The sequence below is a fragment of the Erinaceus europaeus genome, chromosome 8 (genome assembly GCF_950295315.1).
Source record: "Erinaceus europaeus chromosome 8, mEriEur2.1, whole genome shotgun sequence".
NCBI lineage: Eukaryota > Metazoa > Chordata > Mammalia > Eulipotyphla > Erinaceidae > Erinaceus > Erinaceus europaeus.
The window spans coordinates 115984153-116002141 of NC_080169.1; the positions used below are offsets into that span (position 1 = coordinate 115984153).

Below are 17989 nucleotides of genomic sequence, written 5' to 3' on the forward strand. Positions count from 1 at the left end.
GAGGAGATCAGCTACTTCCTGCAATGCAGGAAATCATAGGTTATATACTTTCCAACTCAAACTGGGTTCTGTTCGGTACATAGAGAGAAATTGTCTGGCTTGAGGAGGAGCTGATGCCACACTAGGTGTGACACCTTGTTTACTGGTATTCTGATTTAGACTGGCAAGCAGCTAGCAGCTAATCTTTTCACTTGCAAATAAGCTCTCTCTAAAATCTGGGGTAATGGGGTTGTGTGCTAATTCTGGGACTTTTTAATCAGCCTGGGAAAAAGCAATATTTATCATTTTAAGCCACAGAGAAAAACCTTATCCATTAAAGTAGCAGTTAGCACACTTGAGATATGGCGAGACATGACAAGAAAGGCGAGACATGACAAGATCCCCACCAGCATTCTTACTGGACATATTCGATGTCTCAAAACAGACAGAGTTCTGGCTGGCTCACACCTAGGTTGCACACCTTAAAACAGCACCCTTTTTACCAGGCTGTACAGGGATTCATAAAAAGGAATCCCCTTTTCAGGAATCTGCAGGTAATTTGAACACTCCACCTTTAGTTTAGCCAACCAGTCCTTTTCGAGGTCTTCATTTCCTTGGAGCAGCAGAGCGTGGAAATGAGACAAGTCCTGGCGGAAGTGGGACCTGAGTTTCTTTGGGCAGGGGACAGGGAAACAGCCTGGCTGCAGACAGTGAGGAAGGATGCTCAGACCAAGAAAGTTGAGGATCTTGTTTCCAGGGTAGTCAGCCATAGCAAATCCCCAGGAGTTCTGGGATTCCCAAGACCAGGACTGGCCCCCAATCAGCAAGCATCCCCCCTCAGCCACAAACTCCTGCAGCTTCTGGACCCCACTGTCATAGTAAGCAGTGCAGAATTATACGAGCACCTCAGGGGTGAGCTGGGGCTGCAGGCTGCAGAGCAGTGCATGGCCAGACAGCAGGGTGTGCAGCCCTTGGAGATCTTTGCTCACCCCAATCTTGCCTTCCCAACCTCTGGCCAACCAACGCACAGCATTGAGCACAAAGGGCCCCATCTTGGGAGAATTGAGCAGGTTCTCATGGGCTGCCACAACCACCCTTCCTCGGCCATAGTGGGCAGCTGCCAGGAAGCAGCCCAGGGAGACATCAAAGCCCAGAGGGAAGGCCAGGGGGCCATGCACCAGCAGGTAGGAAGGAACACCATATGTCCTGATGTCCAGCTCTGAGATTCCCTCCAGGAGATGATGCTGGTCTTCTTGAAATCATGTCCAAATCTGCATAGCAACACAGGGGACAAAAAAGTCACAATCAGCAAGCAGATCACTGTAAAAAGAGCTCACTGAGTGGCCAGCTCTAGTGTGGACACAGATGTCTGTCCAACTGTTCATCCTTCCCAAGAGTACTTAGGATTTTAACAGAAAGCACCTCTTATTTCATCAAAGCCAAGCTTAGCAGGTTTTTCAGTGAAAAAAACTTATATGCATTTCAAATGAGTTCCATATGAGAAATAAAGCAGGAGCAGACATGCATAGATGATTCTAGGGAAGGAACCTAGAGCCTCAGACATGCAGGCTCAGGGCTCTGCCAGCTGAACTATATCCCAGATTGCTTTGTCCTTTTCATGACTGATAAATGTCCTCCTTTATATGTATTATAGGTCTTTTCTAAGCAAACTTAGCTGCAGGAGGATATAAAAGACAAATGTGTTGACAAATGACAAGATGTTACTCACTGAAATAAATATTATTGCATGCACACAGTTTCCTGTTATGGTGCATTTGCTGAATGCATTTTTGTTCAAACTGAACTGCATATTAAAAGAAATATGTTTATGCTTGAAAAAAATTTTCCCCCTCTAATTGCCAGTGCTCCTCTTAGCCTATACATGCATGGTGTTTGCATATCCCAGGATAGGACAGTTGCAACAATGGCCAGACAGCTACCTCCTGGACCCTATCACTTCTGAAATCTTCAGACAAGAGTCTCATGATTTCTCAGCTAATGATGGGTGTCTTTCAATAGGAAACATTGGCCTTGAAGAAACATCATGGGGTAAGGAAGGTTTGTACTTACGTGCTGAGTGAATCACTGAGGAGACTTTGCTTTTACTGACTGCTTAGGATCTGATTCCATCTCTCTTCTTGGTCAGACAGATGGCAGATCTTCCTAAGGCAATCCTCTCTCAAAGGTGCCATTTGCTTGACTGTTTTATGGAGCATTCAATAAAAGTGAAATTTACAAAATAAAAGCTGACAAATACAATATATGACAACCAATAATTGTTCAAGATCTTTGTGATGAATTAATATGCACAGATACACATCATGGATATATGTTCAGATGTACATTATGAATGTTAAAGTTATGGAATTTATATGCTATAGCAGAGATTTAAAATTTAATAGTGAGGCAGTGGTGGAGGAGGACCAAGGCAGTAGGAATTTATCTTTTCAATAGGGCCTGGAACGTGACATTTGTTCACAAAATTTGGCAGGTGGCTTTTCACTGGTGAAGATTTCTTGACAGGTAGAATCTTGACAAACACATCCTCCATGCCCCCTGGCAGTCATCAAGGTAGAATACTGCAAGAGAACAGCTTGCCTGTTGGTCAAACTATGGATTTGAACGATGTAGTAGACACCAGTGAAGACCCAGTTCCTCCTGGGCTTCCATGCATTTCAGTTATCTCAGGTTTAATTCTCAATGTCTCCAGAGGGATGTTGTCCTTACATATATACTCACCAAGTAGGGTGGAAACAGGATGTGACGTAGAGAGGGTGGAGCAAAAAGAGATTGGTTAAAATCAGGGTGTGACAAAGAGAGGGGGCAGAGCAAAAAGACATCATGAACCAGTGGGGATTAAACCAATGCCCTGGAGGCAGGGTGGTGCTTAGTTAACAGTGGTTATGTAAATAGAATACGGTGTTAAGCAGGGGGGATTAAACCAATGAAACAGAAGGGGTTTTAGAAGCAGAATTAAAAGCATACCAACAGGTTGGGTTTGATCCCAGGCCTTGTCACATGATAAAATATATGTTATGCTTTGTAGATTATTGTTCAGGCACCCTGTCTCTCAAATAAAGAAGTCAGCATAGAGAGGATCCAGTCTGCTGTCATCATGCAAAGAAGTCCTCAATGTGAAACATCACTCACCTGACTTGAAGTGGGGTCTCAGGCACATCTTTGGAGACCTTCAGCTGCCTTGCATCCCCATAGGTGTCTGTGAAGTACACTCCAGCCACAGAGGTCGCCTGGTTGCCTGGGAAGCTGGTCAGCAGCTGGTCTCTCCCATGCTGACTGGCCCAGTACCAGGATTAGCTCCCATTGAGTAGCCCCCCACCTCCCTTCACAAACTGGATCAGCCCTGCAGGTATGGGGTCAACATAGGCGCTGAGGCAGTACAGCCCTGAGGGGTCCCCGGGTACTGGCTGGAGCTCTGCCTGCACCCCACTGCCCTGCAGGACAGTTACCAGGTTTTTCAGGGAAGTGTGCACACCCACAGGGGCCCCAATGGAGGGCTGCAGCCAGCGCACTGCATTGAGGAGGAAGGGGGTCAAGCCAGCATCCAGCAGGTAAACCTCATGGGACATGACAACCATGCAGCCTCAACCATAGGAGGAGGCAGCAAGGAGCACCTGCCCCTGCTCATTCACCATCACTGGAAAAACGGCCTCTCCAGTCAGGACCAACTCACAGGGGACCAGGCCCTCTGGGAAGTTCCAGCTGGTCACCCCAGTCTTGAGGACCTGGAAAGCATTGGTGGGCTTGGTGGCGATGTTTGGTTCAGCTGCTGTGGTGAGGACAGAGGAGAAGGGAGTGAGGACACAGACAGCTCAAAGCTTTCCCAGGAAGACCACTCACCTGGTTCTCCTGTGGGCCACTCACTGGGCTGTGACAGATAGGCAATTGTATGGACCTGATATTCTTCTTTTTTTTTTTAATTTAAGAAAGGATTAATTAACAAAACCATAGGGTAGGAGGGGTACAATTCCATACAATTCCCACCACCCAATCTCAATTTCCCACCCCCTCCCCTGATAGCTTTCCCATTCTCTATCCCTCTGGGAGCATGCACCCAGGGTCATTGTGGGTTGCAAAAGGTAGAAGGTCTGGCTTCTGTAATTGCTTCCCCGCTGAACATGGGCGCTGACTGGTCGGTCCATACTCCCAGTCTGCCTCTCTCTTTCCCTAGTAGGGTGGGTCTCTGGGGACGTGGAGCTCCAGGACACATTGGTGGGGTTTTCAGTCTAGGGAAGCCTGGCCGGCATCCTGATGACATCTGGAACCTGGTGACTGAAAAGAGAGTTAACATAGGAAGCCAAACAAATTGTTGAGCAATCATGGACCCAAAGCTTGGAGTAGTGGAGAGGAAATGTTAGGGGGGTACTCACTGCAAACTCTAGTGCACTTCTGCTTTCAGGTATATATTTTGCAGTAGTTTACGGATACGTGTGAACATATGCTCTCTCTCACAGAAACTGGTGTATATCTACGTTTTGGGACTTTGTTAGAAAGTGAACCACTTGAGATGAAATTAGAGTATACTATAAAAGGAAAGATCTCACCCGAGTAATGAAGTTGAAGGGTTGTCATTCCACACATGAAGTCTCCGGACACAGTCTGAAGTGAAGCATGTTGAGGTGGCAATCGTTGTGTTGGTTAGGTTGTGATCGGTAGATGCAATATTATTTGATATGGATAGGGAGAGGCATACGGGAAAGTGGGCCTTATCCAAGGGTTCCAGGACTGGGGGAAGTAGAGGCTCTATAGTGGAGATGTGAGGTTCCTGCTGTCTTAGGGTTCCAAAAGACAATCGATAGTTAATGTTATCATCACATTGTTTGGTAATTGGGTTAACTTTGAAAAGTCCTTTTGTTAGGGTTTGCTGTATAGTACCCAGTATCTTGTATATAGCTGTGCTATTGGTTGCTTCTGATCTACTTGTTCTAGGCTTTTGAGAGAGTCCGCCTATCAAATACACAGCCTATATATTAAAAAGATTCAGATTGTGTTTTGAAAAACTTTGAGACATACAATTAATTTTCCCCCTCTCGTATTAATTAACTAGTGATTTATATGACTACATTTTACTAGGAGTGTGCATAAACACCATTCCCACCACCAAAGGACTGTGACCCATGCCTCCCACCCACTCCCACTCCCCACTGTCCCAGGAAGCTGCATGTCTACTCCTCACCACAGGGTTTTTACTTTGGTGCCCTACTTACAATTTGGTCAGGTCCTGCTTTTAGTTTCCCTTTCAGATCTTCTTCCTCAACTTCTGTTGATGAGTGGGATCATCCCATACTCATCTTTATCTTTCTGACTTAGCTCACTTAACATAATTCCTTCTAGCTCTGTCCAAGATGAGTCAGAGAAGGTGGGTTCATTGTTCTTGATAGCTGCATAGTATTCCATTGTGTATATATACCACAGCTTTCTCAGCCACTCATCTGTTGTTGGGTACCTGGGTTGCTTCCAGGTTTTAGCTATTATGAATTGTGCTGCTATGAACATAGGAGTACACACCTCTTTTTGGTTGGGTGTTATGGAGTCCTTGGGGTATAACCTCAGGAGAGGAATCACTGGATCATATGGAAGGTCCATGTCTAGCCTTCTGAGAGTTTTCCAGACTGCTCTCCACAGAGGCTGGACCAATTTACATTCCCACCAGCAGTGTAAAAGGGTTCCTCTGTCCCCACAACCTCTCCGGCGTTTGTTGCTTCTGTCCTTTTTGATGTATGCCATTCTTACAGAAGTGAGGTTGTATCTTAGTGTTGTCTTAATTTGCATTTCTCTGACAATCAGTGACCTAGAGCAGTTTTTCATATGTTTGTTAGCCTTTTGGATCTCCTCTGAGGTGAATGTTTTGTTCATATGCTCTGCCCATTTTTGGATGGGGTCATTTGCTTTTCTGTTGCTAAGTTTGCTGAGCTCTTTGTATATTTTGGTGATTAGTTTCTTGTCTGATGTATGGCGTGTGAAGATCTTCTCCCATTCTGTGAGGGGTCTCTTTGTTTGTTTAATAGTTTCTTTGGATGTACAGAAGCTTTTCAATTTGATGTAGTCCCATTGGTTTGTTTCTGCTTTAGTCTTCCTTGCAATTGGGTTTGATTCATCAAAGATGTCCTTGAGGTGTAGGTGGGAAACTGTTTTACCAATGTTTTCCTCTAAGTATTTGATTGTTTCTGGTCTAACATCTAGGTCTTTGATCCATTTGGAGTTGATTTTTGTTTCTGGTGAGATAAAGTGGTTCAATTTCATTCTTCTGCATGTTACAACCCAGTTTTCCTAGCACCATTTATTAAAGAGAGCCTCCTTTTTCCATTTAATCCTTTGGGCCCCCTTATCAAAGATTAGATGTCCATAGGTGTGGGGATTTATTTCTGGGCTTTCAATTCTGTTCCACTGGTCTGTGTGCCTATTTTTGTTCCAGTACCATGCTGTTTTGATGATGATAGCTTTATAATATAGTTTAAGGACCTGATATTCTGAAAGGGCAATAAGTCAAGTGATTAGTTAACGGACTTAAGGTTAGTTCATGAAATGCAGCAATTAGTGCTTGCTGTGAAGGCCATGTGAAGTGAGTGATTAAAATGCCCAGGACAGTGGAAGTCGCTCAGCACTGGAGCACAGGACTTGCTTGCCTGATCTGCTAGGTCTGGCCACTAGCACCAGAATTTTTTTTTTTTTATATAGAAAGGAAACGCTGACAGAAACCACAGAACCAGAGGGGTACAACTCCACACAATTCCCTGCACCAGAATTTAGTGGTGCTTTTGTCCCTGCTTCCTCTGGTTCCTGCAATCCCTGCACCCAAGAGTGGATGATAGTCATCTGTCGGGCAGCTGCCCTGCTCCATCCTCCACTGTTGATACTATGGTCTATTTACATAATCATTGTTTTGCCTGAAAGATCCCCACCCCTTTATCCCCTCAGGGTATTGCTAATTCATGCCAGTTAATACCATCACAACGGTTGCTAATGATGCCTCCACCTTCCCAGCATGCCTTTTGCCTCTCTCCATCCCCTTTCCTAGCCATCTCCATTCCTGACTTGCCACTTCCGGTTTTACCCTATAAAGCCACTTCTGTTTCTGGCTTCTCTCCCTTCCTAGCTCTCTTCTCTTTTCTCTCCTGCCTCCCAACCTGGAGAAGGGCTGGCGTGAAGAGCGGGAGGCAGTCATTATGGTTTGATGCCATGTGGCCTAACCCACAGTGCTCACACCTGACTCTGGGGTGTACCCACATCTATAAATAATTGTGTTCCCACTCTGCCATGAGTTCCTGGTCTCTCTCCGGCATCGCTGAGTAAGCAGCAGCCCAGGTTGCCAATGGTCGAGTTCTCTCCAACCCAGAGAGCATGTGCCCGGGAAGAAACATCCTCATGCTAGCCTCGCAGTCATCCAGGTCAGTGAAGGGAAAGATAGAGAGTGGGTGTTGCAGGCTGTTACAGGGCAAGTTTCTTAGGAGCAGAGTAGCTGTGCCAAGAGGGCTGGGATAAGAGAGAAGGAGAAGAGAAGCTCCTGCAGAGGAAACTGGGGCTCCTCAAGCAAGGTTCCCACATTGGGCAGTACCTGAGGATCTTCTAAGAGCCCCACTATCTCTTAGAGGCTCTTGGGTTGTGACCATGGTCACCCACTCAGCTCCTAGCATGGTCTCTCTGACAGTTATCAGATATCTGACAGTTATCAAATATCTTGTCCTCTGAACAGCTGGGTGTATGGCCACTTCTGCATCTATCTGCTTGACTCATTGGAACATCTGGAGCATGGTGTCTCCTGATGACATGGGAACCACAGAGAACTTGATCTTCTGCCTGGGCCCCCTTCCTGTCTTCTGTCATTATCCCTTTCTGTCTCACTTGGATCTCTCTCTCTCTTTCTCTCTCTCTCTCCCTCATCCATAAAAATAAAGAATTTTGTAATAGGCTTTGTATTCCAGAGCAAACACTGTATTTCTACCCAAATTTCATGTCATTTTACTTTGAACATGCCTCTTTCCATCTGCTCTCCCCTCAGGCAATGGACCCTCACAAAAGAACCAATTCCAATGGGCCTCTTGGTGACAGAGCTCAGCACTGGGCCTCTGGATCAGAAAACCTCATGTTGAGACACTGTCCAGCAGTTCTGAGGAGGACACTCACCACTACTGACCTAGAAACAGCCCCTTGTCCAGGAGCTGAGTCTCACTTCCTTGGGAAGCAGACCACAGCTTCGTGCACCTGAGCCCCCTGCTTCTGGGTGCTTGTCAGCACTGTGCTCAGATTCCTGCCTGACAAGTTCAAAGAAGAGTAAGAAAAATGGGTTTGATGCAAATTGCCCCTTCTGCCAGACTGAGGAAAGAAAAGGAAAAATACCCTGGACAGTGAAGCCTGGGGATGAAGAGTGTCATTGGGGTTGTAGTAAGCAATGCATCACATCTATATGTCTGGGTCTATGCACTCCCCAAAAACACACAACACAACACAACACACCACAGCAAATACACCAAGCCATGCCACACCATGAACTCCAAATGGAAAACTCACATTTAGGCTGTCAGGGTCCCTGGTGCTGGCTCTGAAGTCTCAGTCAGGGGTTTTTATAGAGAAGCTGAGGGCCTGAGGGGCCATGCAGGATCTGGTGGGAAGGTCTGGGGTTGGAAGGGTGGGAGGACTCACCCTGGGGCCACCTCCCAGAGGCTGCCTATGGGCAGACAGCTCAAAGTCATTTCCCTAGTCCAGCCTCTTGGTTGGTGGAGTCCTTCTGTCTTTAGGAGAGTCCTGAGGGGTAGTGGGTCAGGACTTAAATGAGGACATTTGTAACTACTGAATTCTGGCCTGAAGACACTATTTTTACTTTAGGGTGGTGAGTTAATGGTGATTTCAGAGTGGGTGGGGCTCCGTTATCATTTTCTTCCTAATGTTCCCCCAGTGAGGCTGCCACTGTTCACACCTGTCAGCTATCATAATGTGTATGAAGTCATCAGATGTGTCTGCTATTAAAACATAATCTCACACCTGTCTCTTCATAGGAATCACTGTTATCTTATACTATTAAATTATGATTAAATTAAATTATTAAATTAAATTATGATTAATCACAAATAAAAAATTATGTGTATGGAAAAAAGAGCAGAAAGAGTTATATCCCCTTTCTTTTTCAGTTAAATCTCTCCTCTTTGTTGCTGGATATTAAGTTTGCTACCAACTTTCTTGGATGAAACATGATGAACAGCTATACACATAGTTGCATCTTTTTTAATTTTCTAGTTATTTCTTTAGAATAATATATGCTATAACCATAAAAAAAAAAAAGATCACTTCAAATTGTGGTCAAAGTTGGTCTCTCAAGCATCAGGTACAGAGTTCAGGTCCCTGGGAGCTTATGTATCTGATCTCTCTCTCCCTTTCTCTCCTATCTCTATAAATAAAAAATGAAATCTGAAAAAAAGTTACCTTAAAGTAATATTTCCTACCACTAGCAGACTTTGTATTTTAACACAAAAATATAAAGTGACTTTTCTTTCATAATCATATATATATATATATATATATATATATATATATATATATATAATTTATTTTTTGGCTAGAGGATGTTGGTGGTGATTACCACTGTCACTTCTTTCATGAATCCCTAATCTATCCTGGCTATAAAATTGATAGCATCTCTTCCTCATGGTCCAGTTCTCTCCCCCTGCGTTTTTTGTATTTCATTGAAAAAAAAAAACTGATTTTTTTTCTGAACTAAAATAGATGATGTTTAAATTTTTTTTTCTTTTAGAAATCCAGCTAGAGGGACTAGGTGATGGCACACCTGGTTGAGTGCACTTATTACAGTGTGCAAGAACCCAGTTCAAGCTCCTGGTCCCCACCTGCAGGAGGAAAGCTTTGTGAGTGGTGAAGCAGTGCTGCAGGTGTCTCTCTGTCTCTCTCCCTCTCTATCACCCTCTTGATTTCTGGATGTCTCTATCCAATGAATAAAGATAATAAATTTTTTTTAAATAAAGAAATCCAGGAGAGTTTATCACTTTCAGTGCAATAGCCCAGGTAAATGGTCATTCCTTTTATTCTTTTCTCATGAGCAAATAAAAATACCCTTTTGTTGAGGAGATAGTACAGTGGATATGCAAAATGCTATATCACTGTGTCTCCATTTTGAAAACGCCAAAGATTACTTTCAGTATTTTCAGGAAGCATTTCATCTTTAAGAGTGAGATGTAAGCAGGGACCAATTTCTGACATTTTATTTATTTTTTTCTTTTATTTATTAAGAAACAGAGATCTATCAGAGCAGCATTGTTATATGTTGTCCTAGGATCAAACACATGCCTCGTGCATACAAGTTAAGCCCTTGATACTTATTATTTTTTATTTAAGAAAGGAGACATTAACAGAACCATAGAATAAGAGGGGTACAATTCCGCACAATTCCCATAATCTCCATATCCCATCCCTTCCCAATACTTATTTTAATATGTTATGAAATTCTTTCTTTCTTTTACTGTTAAATTAGAATTGTGTCATTCTTTTTATTTCATTTTATTTTTATTGTCTTCATTTAACTCATTTATTAGTTAGAGACAGCCAGAAATCAAGAGAGTCAGGGGAGATAGAGAACTAGAGAGAAAGAGAGACACCTGCAGCACTACCTCACCACTTGTAAAGCTTTCCCCCTGCAGGTATGGACCAGGGGCTTGAACCTGGGACCTTGTACATTGTAACATGTGCACTCAACCAGGTGCACCACCACCCAGCCCTGAAATAATTTATTTTGTAAGATGAATTATTTTTCCGTAAAATTATATATTTGAAATCTTTTTTTTTTTTTTTTTTTTTTGCTTCCAGGGTTATCACTGGGGCTAAGTGCCTGCACTATAAATCCACTGCTCCTGGAGGCCACCTTTTTACATTTTGTTGTCCTTGTTGTAGTTGTTATTGTTGTTATAGTTGTTGTTGCTGTTGGATAGGACTTGAAATTGAGAGAGAAGGGGAAGACAAATTGAGGAGAGAAAGATAGACACCTGAAGACCTGCTTCACCGCCTGTGAAGCCACACCCTAAAGATGAGGAGCCAGGGGCTCAATCAGTGATCCTTGTGCTGGTCCTTGCACTTTGCACCATGTGTGCTTAACCCGCTGTGCTATGGCCCAGCCTTCTGTGTCTGAATTATTAATATTTAGTATCTCAGAATGTAACCATATTTGAAAGGAAGGTCTGTAGATAGGTAATTTCATAATTAGTCCAATAAAGTGGAGCCCACCGCAGACAGACCCAGTGTCCACGTATTAAGAGGAAGATCTTCCAGGGAGGTTTATGAACAGACAGACAATCAGGAAGAACCCAGCCAGAAAGTGACCACCTGTAAGCCCCCAAATGAGGCCTCAGGGAAAGCAAATTCAGCAAACACTACGATCTTGAACTTCCACCCTCAAGAAGTTAGAGAAAACAAGCTTCTGTAATTTGATCCAAGAATAACTCAAAATGGCATGATCAATAATGTAACTAAGAGAACACAATCAATAATTTATTGAAATTTGAATCTGAAGGCATGGTACATAAGGAATTACTTTTCAGCTGTTGAAAAAAAAGGAAAGTAAATGAACCAATGTTAATACAGAGCACATGTTGCAACATTTCAGCAGCATCTCCATTATCTCAGTAATAGAGAAGATTCCCTCGAGGCACCCAGACTCTGTGTGTGCGTAAATGCCAGAACATCCTTTGTAGGACTCAGAGGAACTTGAGAACCATGGTTGTTGCTGCCCAGTCACTACATGGTTTTGAGGAATGGAGAGGAGAACTTTTCATCTTCATCTTCTTGTCAGGTCAAGGGTCAAGGCAAGTGTTACTGCCCAGAGGGCTAAAGAGAGGACTAAGGAGCTGAGGCTCTTAGCACACTGAAGAAAGCACTTGGAGCCAGAGAAAACGGAGGTTGTGTGGGGGATAGGTAGGGAGAGAAAGTGAGACTGAGGCCCCCCAGGCCCATTTATTGCACTCAGCTGAGCTTTCTTATACTTTTGGCTGTTGGAGTTCAGACATGCACAGCCATTGTTTTCTTTTTTAATTTTTTATTATTATCCTTACCTAATTATTGGATAGAGGCAGCCAGAAAATTGAGAGGAAAGGGGGAGATAGAGACAGAAGGAGACACCTGCAACACTGTTTCACCACTTGTGAAACCTTCCCCCTGCATGTGGGGACTGGGGGCTTGAACCTGGGTCCTTGTGCATTGTAATATGTGCACTCAATCAGGTGTGCCACCACATGGCTCCAACAGTCATTGTTAAATCAGGTGTGCCAAGTCATTAATCAGTATATCCAGCGCATTACATCATTTATCTAAGATGTAAAAGTTACCTGGTGCAAAAAACTGACTTGGAGCCAAGACTAAACCATGGCCTTTAAGTCAAAATGTAGCCTTGTTCCAACACTGCTGTATTTCTTGGATTGTTTGTATAATTAAAACAAAGAAAGATCTAGTGTTACAGGGAAGAAGGGTTCACATTCAGTCTTGACTAGAGAGGAGTCAGAGGGCTTTGCATGCTTATGTATTTGTGACTTTGAGAAGTTAGTAATAGAACTAGTTGAGATAATAGAAATTTTAATCCCACTGCTACAAAAGAACTAAGACTTCATATTGAAGGTGCTTTCATGGAGTCTTTGCACATCCATGGGAAGGCCCAGGCCCTATCTGGGGTTCTACTATCCAGCCTTTCTTCTATATTCTTAATATAAAACTATCACCAAGTGTGTGACCCAGATTTGAGCCTGGTCCCCATTTAATAGAAGTAAAACTTTAAGAGCTGTGATCTCTCCTCGCCTTGCCTCGCCTCGCCTCGCCTCTCTCCTCTCCTCTCCTCTCCTCTCCTCTCCTCTCCTCTCCTCTCCTCTCCTCTCCTCTCCTCTCCTCTCCTCTCCTCTCCTCTTCTCTTCTCTTCTCTTCTCTTCTCTTCTCTTCCCTCCTCTTTCTCTCCTCTTCTCTGTCCTTAACTTAAAAATATCAAGCTATCAGTAAACCCTGCTAACTACTTATAAAAACTCTCATAGCTCCTTTTCTCCATTTTCACAGCCATGCCCTATATCAAGTTATGGATCTCTCTCATACTACTATGACCCCTTATAGAACTCCCTGAATCCCATCATTTCATTTTAATCTTATTCTCAATGCAGTATAGTGTTCTATCCAAAGTTTATTTCTGGGGCTGGGTGGTGGTGCAACTGGTTGAGCACACATGTTACAATGTACAAGGACCCAGGTTTGAGCTCCCAGTTCCCACCTGTAGGCAGGGGGTGGGAAAGCTGTGCAAGTAGGTATTTTTCTGTCTCTCTCCCTCTTTTTTTCTCCCCCCTTTTGATTCCTGACAGTCCCTAGCTAATAAATAAATAAAAGTAACATTTTTTTAAAGTTTACTTCTGAAAAGGTGAGCTCCTTACAGAAAACCACATTGTATGTTCCTGCTTAACTCAGAAATTCTCTTAGATACACAACTTCTCCATGGTACACAGGCTCCCTCCCCCACAAACAAATTCTCCATTTTTATTTAACTTGGGTTCCTCTTTCCTCCGTGAACACATAAGGAGAATTGCATGCACTTGCTTCATCTGAAAATTGAGCAACACCAAAGTGTTGTTACCTTACTTGTTCATAAACAACTTTTTTCTTAGCTCAGCTCAAATATAACTTCTTTTGAAAAGATTTTTCAAAACTTCCTGACTTTACCAACTTCTCTTGTGGATAACATAAACACCTCTTCCTCTTTGCTCTCTTATCTTCTGGGTTGAAACCTTATAATTTCTTGTATGATTATTTGACCTTGGTCTTCCTCAGAGACTGTCACACCAAGACCTACTGTCTACTCATTGTCTTCTTTCAACTTATACATTCAATAGGCTTTGATTTCTTAAGAACACATATATATGTGAACAGTGAACTAATAAGCATACAGGGAACATTTAAAAAATCAAAAACATTTGTTGAATTCAACAGTCAATATGTGACTCTTTGTAGCACTTGTGGGAACCCATTTAACAGGGAACTGAACACAATCATGTTTCTAAGGAAACAAGGAGCACTCTACACAAGGAAGACACTTGGGGGGGATTGCCCAAAATTCCAAATGCCGCAGAAAAAAGTCCAGTGTGAGTGAACATAACCAGCCTCTATATTGATGTCACTCTTTACGCTAATGACATTGTTATGTAGGTACTCCTGAGCAAACTTGAGGTCAAGCTAACAGAACAAAAGACATCAGAGATGATTTTTCCATGGTCTAGTGGAGATAGACCATCACACAATTTCCTCTGTGTGGGAGCATGAGCTGGCTGAAGAACTGGAAAACAAACAACACAAGGTGGAATCATTTAATATTGGGCAACGAAAGATGATGGCATAGGTTCTGACAGACGCAGCATTGCATAAGGAGCAGATGCCAGTTAAACCTTTTTTCTACCATGGAGAAAGCAGAAACTGTGAATGTCAATATTATCTCATATCTTGTGTTCACTTTGAGAGTAATGTTGTGGTATTTTCTGTCTCCCATTCTCTTTCTTTCATTATTTTATCTACGCGAGTAGTGAGACAGTACCTCATATGTCTCTCTGTCTCTCTCCTTCTCCCCCCCTCCCCCCTCCCCTCTCAATTTAAGTTGTCTCTATCCTATAAAACAATAAAGATAATTAAAATTAAAAATAGATAAAATAAATTGGGCATAAAATCACTTCATACCACCAATACATATGTGAGACCTTGAGCGCATTCCTCACTACACATAAAATTAAAAAATAAAGGTGATCAGGGCCAGGTGGTGGCGCACCTGACTGAGCGCACATGTTATAGTGCATAAAGACCCAGGTTCGAGCCCCCAGTCCCCACCTGCAGAGGGAAAGCTTTACAAGTGGTGAAGCAGAGCTGCAGGTATCTATATGTCTCCCTCTATGTCTCCCCCATTTTTTAATTTCTGGCTGTCTATATCCAATAAAAATAAAGATAATAAAAATAAAAAATAAAGATGATCTCCATAGGAAGAGAAGGCTTAATGCTCTACAATAAAAATGTCTAAAGAGGAGGTATACATATTTCCTAGTGCTGTGGAGCAGAACACATTTTGGGGGGTAGAAAGTAAATAGTTATTTCTAAATTACATTATTCCAAGGTCACTATATCCAATTTTTCCTCCTCAAGACTTTCTGTGTTGTGTCAGATACACGATCCCTAGTGTCTTTTTTTTTAAATTAAAGTCAAAAGGACATGATTTAAACTTAGTGAGGTGGCAATCGAAGACGACTACTTCTAAGTGCCCTGCCCCTCTACACATTTGTTCTGAAGACTTCAGTATGGAAAGTTCTGTCTTTCAGTCCTGTGCAGACTTAGTCATATGTTTCAAATCTATTTTTCTCCACATATATTTGGTTCCAAATTGCTCTTGTTTCTAACCCATCAATTCGTGACAGAATTCCAGAAATTATGGTATAAAATAGAGTCATGTCTTTGTTCAGTGTATGTGGCAGACAACATAAAACTGCAGGGATGAGGCCCTTTCACTCTTGAGCTATAGAGAAATGTTAGAGGAGAGAAACTCTGTTAACATTGACATTTGAGGGAAAAATATTCAAACATTTTGAGTATCCATTATTTGAAGGTCTCCTGTAAGGCTAAACTCTGGTATTTGTGATTAAGACTTACCTCTACTAAGTAGTTATTATGATAGAGATAAAACCCAAGTCTGCCTTGCTGCTTCAATGTCTTTACCTCTCTTTGCTTCATGGTTTGTGTAATATCATTCATTCTGAGAATCAGCTCAAATGTCAGAGATTCTTTGCTGGAAGTCACTTCATAAAATAGCAAACATTTCTCAGTCTCAACCTGATGACCTTCCTCATTCTCACTTAACTTTAAGTCCCTTAAAGCTACTTTCATGCATGAATTCTATTCAAACTTAAACATAAACAATACAAAAATAGGGACTGGGTGGTGGTGCATCTGGTAGAGCGCATATGTTACAATGTGCAAAGACCCATGTTCAAGCACCCATTCTCCACCTGAGAGGGAGAGGGAGCTTTGCGAGTGGTGAAGCAGGGTTGCAGGTGTCTCTGTCTCTCTTTCCCTCACTATCACTGCCTTGCATCTCAGTTTCTGGTTTTCTCTATCCAATAGATAAAGATAATTTAAAAAATTAAATTAAAAAATGCAAAAACATGCATTATACTACATTTATACTGAAATTCCCAATCCATTGCAGTAGGTGTTTAATGTGCTTATCCAGAAAATTGTTAGGTGACCTCAAGTCTATACAGAAAGAGAATGGCCAAAGTTAGAATATGCACCTGAGGGGGTCAGGTAGTGGCGCAGTGGGTTAAGTGCACATGGCGCAAAGCGCAGGGACCAGAGTAAGGATCCCGGTTCAAGCCCCTGGCTCCCCACCTGCAGGGGAGTCGCTTCACAGGCGGTGAAGCAGGTCTGCAGGTGTCTATCTTTCTCTCCCCCTCTCTGTCTTCCCCTCCTCTCTCCATTTTCTCTCTGTCCTATCCAACAACAAAGCAACATCAACAATGGCAATAATAACCGCAACGAGGCTGCAACAACTAGGGCAACAAAAAGGGGGAAAAATGGCCTCCAGGAGCGGTGGATTCATGGTGCAGGCACCGAGCCCAGCAATAACCCTGGAGGGAAAAAAAAAAAGAATATGCACCTGACAGAAACTGAAAGGTTACTACAATATTGTGAATGCCTAGGAAACACAGAAAAATCAGATTGAAATTAGGCTCACCATGAACATAATTAAAATGACAAATATCAAAGATAAAGAGAGAGTATTAAATATAGCAAAAGAAAACTAAAGGAAATTCAACAAGACTGCCATCTGAGTTTTTAGCAGAAACTCTACAGGCCCGAAAGAACTGACAGGATATGTCCAAAGTTCTGAATGGAAAGACTCCCAAAAGCCAGACATGGCTTGCTTTATAAATAACACCTATCTTTGGTATTCCTACTTTTTCTTCTGGTTCATCTCACTTACCATCATTCCTTCAAGTTAACCAAAGGTATAGAAAAGGAAAAGATTTCATAATTTCTTAGAGTTTAGTAGTGTTCCATCATATATATATATCGACTTTCTTAACCACTCATTAGTCATTGTACATTTGGGTATTTTTAAAACTGGTTATTATTATTTTTTTAATGAAAGAGATTCAAAGAAAAAGATACAGAAAGAAACCAGAACACCATTCAGCTCTGGCTTATGGTGGTGCAGGAAGCTGAACCTGGGTCTGTAGAGCCTCAAGCATGAAACACTTTTGCACAGTCAATCATTCCCCTATCTCTAAAGCCCAATAATCTGGGAATTTCTGAAGGATTGCATCTTATATACACAATAGCCCTTCTCCTAAAGTATTCTGTTTTGTGTCTTCATGACAACATAATGAGAGCTGGAGTTAAGTAAATGTTGGGAAATCTGAATGGATGAGTAAATCAAGGCCACATTACTTCTCCTGGTAGACTTTTATGAGTCATTAAGATGAAATAAAAATAGTGGTTAAAAAATGGTTTCTTGAGGGGAGTCAGTGGTAGCGCAGTGGGTTAAGTGCAGGTGGCACAAAGTGCAAGGACTGGCATAAGGATCCAGGTTCAAGCCCCAGGCTCCCCACCTGCAGGGGAGTCATTTCACAGGTGGTGAAGCAGGTCTGCAGGTGTCTATCTTTCTCTCCCCCTCTCTGTCTTCCCATCCTCTCTCCATTTCGCTCTGTCCTATCTAACAATGATAACATCAATAAAAACAACAATCATAATGACAACAATAAAACAACAAGTGTTGGACTATGTGAAAGCTTGGTAGAGCTTAGGGAATCTCTCCCATTCTTGGATGGAGGTCTGGAAAGATGCTTCACTTGTTACCCTCTCTCCTTGTAGAGATGAGCCAAGAAGGAAAAGTTTCCCAGACTCAGTTTCTCCTTGTCAAGCTCAGAGAAAGCCTACAAGCTTCTCACACTTAGTTCTCCCTGCTAGCAGGCCAAATGGCTTCCTGCTTTAGAGT

At 42.6% G+C, this 17989-nt stretch overlaps 1 pseudogene; it reads right to left on the minus strand.

The window, feature by feature from the left end:
* Positions 1-461: 461 nt before the first annotated feature.
* Positions 462-7607, minus strand: LOC103112893 (TRPM8 channel-associated factor 2-like; annotated as a pseudogene).
* Positions 7608-17989: the final 10382 nt, after the last annotated feature.